The following is a 5,258-nucleotide window of genomic DNA, read 5'->3' on the forward strand; positions in this document are numbered from 1 at the left end:
TATGATTGTATCAACTGACACAGAAAAAGCATTCAATAAAATAGATGACTGGATTGAAAATGCTGGCATATGTACTCTATGGAATACTACTCAGTCATAAAAAAAATGAGATTCTGACATTTGATATGAAGTGGTTGAATATGGAAGACAGTGCTAAGCAAAGCCAACCAGACTACAAAAGACAGACTTTGTATATCCCCACTCAATATATACTGAATGTCTGTTTTCTATAGCAAAAACTGAAAGACTGTTAGGTATAGTAGCAGTGAAGGCAATTCTAGATACTAGAGATAATAAAGACAAGGGTAGTATGTGAGTGAGCAATAGAGCAAAGGAGGGAGGAGATCAAGTGAAAAAAAAATGTACATTTAATTGACACAAAAATTAAAAGTTAGTTACTGATGATAATGGTAATGACCATATGGTAATGTCTTTGTCTTGACTGATATGCACTGTATTAGTGCTGGGAAAAGCCATGCTATACACTGTAAAGATGTATAGAGATTAAATGTAAATACTTATTTTTAAAAAGTGAAATAAAAGATAATTATACTTAAAATTTTATAAATTGTCTATAAACTGTATACCCATAAATAACTGAAAAAGAAGTGTAAAAAAAGACAAATAATTTAAAAACCCCAAACCATTAACTGATAGTATCTAATATATATTACACCCCACGTAACAACAGAAGAATAATATTTTTCAAATGCCCATGGAATGAATATCAACATATACTATATTTCAGCCATAGAACAAACTTTTGAAAGGTTTTTTATACATTTTAATTTAGCTTGGAAAGTGAATTTTCTAACATTAATACATTTCACACCAGTCCAGTTGGGAATATCATACACATTATCATTAACAGAATTTCTACGTCCCATAAATGTCTTGCCTCTCTGTTTTCCTCCGTAATGTCTTTCTTAAGATTATCTTCCTTTTTAAAGAATTGAAATTATAACAAGTGTGCCCTCCAAACACAGAATTCAACTAGAAAATAACATAAAGATAAGAAAAAATGCAAACCTCATTGTGATTGCTTCATTATATAGAAAGGGAGCATACAGTGTAATTTAAGGATCTTGGGATGGAGAGATTACTCTGAATCATCCAGGTGGCCCATAAATATAATCATGAGCATTCTTTTTTTAAATTATTTGTTTAGTTTTATTTCTTCATTCATTTAGTTTTAGTTTGATGAGAGAGAGAGAGAGACAGAGAGAGACAAAGAGGGAAAGTGAGAAAGCAAGTCACAAGGTCCAGGACTCGAACCATGGTCAGCTACGTGGGTGTGTCCAGCACCTTAACCACCATGCCACCTGCTGGTCCCAAGGAAGAGAGATTTTTGGCTTTGGGAAGGGAGACAGCAATGTGATGCTAGAACAGAGATTGGAATGATGTGGCCATAAGTAAAAAAAATGTCAACATTCACCTGAAGGTGAAAATGGCAGAAAATGATTTCTTTCCTGGACCTGTCTGAAGGGACAAGGCTCCTGACTTTTGGTCTCCAGAACTGAGAAAATAAATGTCTGGGTTTTGTTTTTTTTTTTTAACCACTAAGTTCTTGACTATTTGTTAAAGCAGAAAGTGAAAACTAAAATATTGTGAATCTAAACATAGCCTAGATAATCCCTCCGTCAAAAAAGGAAGTCTCAAGGAAAATTCATTAATACAATTAACTCAATAAAAGTGCATGTCAAAGGGACACACAGATGGCATAGTGGTTATGTTGCTGGACTCCCACATGGCCAACCATGGTTCAAATCTTAGACCTGGTGGCTAAAAATTCATATCGGGCACATGTGCATGCATGCCAAAGATTCCAGATGGAGAAAAAGGGATTAGGGCGTAGCCATCCCCCCTGGGGGGTGATTTCTCACTTTCCCCCTCACTGTCTGTCTGTCTGTGTCTCTCTCTCTCTCTCTCTCTTTCTCTCTCTCTCTCTCTCTCTCTCTCTCTCTCTCGGGAGTGCACATGCCCTGAGGAAAAAAACTCTCAGAGGGATCAGCAGATGGTGTAATGGCTATGTCTCCCATGTGGTTAACCGCTGTTCGAGTTCTGGAACCAGTGGCTTAAACTCACACTGGGCACATGTGCGTGCGTTCCCAGATCCCCAGAGGAGAATGGAGACAGGATTATGGCATGGCCATCCGCTCTGAGAGATAATTTCTCGCTTTCTGTCTCCATCTTTCTGACAAGCACACGCACCCCATAGCAAAAACCTCTCAAAACAGCGCGGGGTGGGGGTGGGGGGCACGGACCTCTGGGGAGAAAAAAAGTCAAAATTTGAGAAACACAGCTAAAGCAGTACTAAAAGGTAGAGTTACAGCATTAAATGTATACATTAGGAAAATGAAAAGTCTCAAATCAATAATCTCAGTTCCTACCTCAAGAAGCTAAGAAAAGAAGGGTAGACTAGATCTAATTCAAGCAAAAGGAAGGGGTTAGAAAGAAATCAGTGAAACTGAAAACAGAAGCAATAGAAAACAGCAATAAAACAAAAAACTGGATTCCCAGCCCCATCTTGCAGTACTGTACAGGGAAAGCCAGATCTCAAGATCTTAAGTCTTGGCCCTGGTGTCTTTAAAACATGCCAGGCACATGCACATGGCCAGACCCTGATGGAATAGGGAATTAAAGGAAGATGGATTGCGAGGCGACCAGGTCTTATTTTGAGAGGTGCATTATTTCTTTCTCTTTCTCTTGTGTGTGGACTCAAAAGCATCCTCTGGCATATTTTATTTTAAAGAGGGGGAAAAAAAAACCCAAAGAACTGATTCTTTGAAAAGATTAATAAAATTGACACAATTTTAGCTAGGCCTATAATGAAAAAAAAAAAAAAGACACAGATTGGTAATGTAAGGAATAACATGGGAATTCACGATAGACCGTGCAGGCATGAAAAGATAATAAGGAATACTACCAAAACTCGCAGAACAATCCCGTACCGGGAAATGGTGGCCGCCAAATGTTCTGGTTAACGTTTGGCCCACTAAAACGGTGGTAGTAGGGATGCTTCAAAACTTCGCGCTAACAGGTCCACGGAAGGTCTTCGCAGTGGCCACCATCGCTCCTCGCCCGCAGCGTCATAGAGAGCAGGGCTCCCTGGAGAGCTTGTCCTGCGACCTCGCGAGATTTCCCGCGGGTCGCGGCCAGACCCGAAGCGTCTCGTCGCCTGGCAACCGGCCAGCGAGGCTAGGGAGCCTGAAGCCAGCGAAACTTAACCAGAGTAGAGTTGCTTCCTGACGGGTCCCACAGGCTAAAATTGGAGATAAATAATACCTAAATCTGCTTCTTGATATGTCATGAGAACAGAGCTACCGCTGAGAGTTTGACTTACAAAAATTATGGTTCGACTGGCGTTGGATCTAATTGCCAAAAACAGCAATCTTAAACCTTGAAAAGAAGAAACAATTTCACAATACCTGAAGCAAATAACTCATGTAAACTTTACAGGCAAAAATATAGATGCAATTGAAGACCTCTCTCTTTGCAAAAATCTTAGTGTTTCATATTTATATGATAACCGTTATTAGTCAAATTACTGACCTGAATGATGCCACAAATCTGACCCACCTGTACCTACAAAACAATTGTATTTCGTGTATTTCGTGTATAGAAAGCCCCAGATCATAAAAAAAAAAAAAAACTGTAAAAACTGTATCTTGGAGACAACTTCATTGCTGTCATAGAAGGTTTAGAAGGATTAGAAGAACTAAGAGAGCTTCATGTTGAGAGTCAGAGACTTCCCCCTTGGAGGAAAGCTTCTGTTTGAACCAAGAACTCTTCATTCTCTGGCAAAATTCCTCTCTATCCTGAATATCAGAAATAACAATATTGATGATATAAGAGACTTAGAAATACTGGAGAATCTTAATCCGTGCATAGAAATTGACAACCAACTTCATTCAGCATGTGAAGGTAGTATAAAGAAAATTAATTTAAAAATATTGACATGAAATCATTGAAAAGTATTGGTATGTTGAAATAGCTATAAAATGTATCAGAAAAACTAAAAAATAGACGTTTATTTGACAATTTAGATGAAACTGACCAATTCTTTGAAAAACACAAACTATCATAGCTCACTCAATATAAAGCAGATAATTCGAATATACTTATCACCATTAAGGAAATTAAATTTGGAATTATAAAAATCCTCAAGAAATTACTCTCTAGGTTAAGGCAGTTTTTGCTGTAGAATTCTATGAAATATTTAAAATAATTAACCACAAATATATTAGTGAGATAAGGAAAATAAATACATCAGAAAGAAAAATACAGACCCTATTTGCAGTTGATGTAATCATCTATGTTGAAATTTCCAAGGCATCAACAGAAAAACTTCTGGAACTAATAAATGAGTTCAGTCAGGATTATAAAGTATAAGATTGATATAAAATTCTATCACATTTTTAATATGCTAAAAATGAACACTCAAAAATCAAAATTTAAAATATATTACAGTCACTTAGAAAAATATTTAGATACAAACCTTACAGAACATGTATGGAAATTATACGTTAAAAAATACACAATGTTAATGGGAGAAACCAAAGAATAGCTAAATAAATGGACAGACATACTATGCTCATGGATTGGAAGATGTCATAGTAAAGATATCAATTTTCTCTAAAGTGATATATAGGTTCAATGTAATTCTTTTTTCTTTCTTTTTTTTTTTTTGAGAGGGGTTTTTGCTATAGAGTACATGCGCTTGCCAGAAAGACAGAGAGACAGAAAGTGAGAAATCACCCCCCCACCAGAAGGGATAGCCACACCGCAATCCCTTCTTCTCCATTCTCCTCTTGGGATCTTGGGCATGCACACCCATGCATTTGGCGTGAGTTTTAAGCCACTGGGTCTAGGATTTGAACCGCGGTCAACTATATGGGAGTTCAGCGACATAGCCATTATGCTAACTGCTGGTCCCTAGATATGATGTAATTCTTACAAAAATTCCAGCAATGGGAACCAGCAGGTGGCATAGTGGTTAAGGCCTGGACTCCCATGTGCTGACCACAGTTTGAGTACCAGACCTAGCTACTTGAAAAACACTCCAGGCTCCTGCGTGTGCATTCCAAAAATCCTGAAAGGGGAATAGAGAATAAATCACAGCATGTACATCCTCCCCCAGGGCTAATTTCTCACTTTCCCTCTCTCTGTCTCTCTCTAGCAAACACACAACCCCTGTGGCAAAAACAAAAAAATTAAAACCGGGAATATTTTTAATAGACATAGACAAGATTATTCTA

At 37.6% G+C, this 5,258-nt stretch overlaps 1 pseudogene; it reads left to right on the plus strand.

The window, feature by feature from the left end:
- Positions 1 to 3,196: 3,196 nt before the first annotated feature.
- On the plus strand, positions 3,197 to 3,962 carry LOC102472623 (protein phosphatase 1 regulatory subunit 42-like; annotated as a pseudogene).
- Positions 3,963 to 5,258: the final 1,296 nt, after the last annotated feature.

The sequence above is a fragment of the Tupaia chinensis genome, unplaced genomic scaffold (assembly GCF_000334495.1).
Source record: "Tupaia chinensis unplaced genomic scaffold, TupChi_1.0 Scaffold000631_1, whole genome shotgun sequence".
NCBI classification, from domain to species: domain Eukaryota; kingdom Metazoa; phylum Chordata; class Mammalia; order Scandentia; family Tupaiidae; genus Tupaia; species Tupaia belangeri.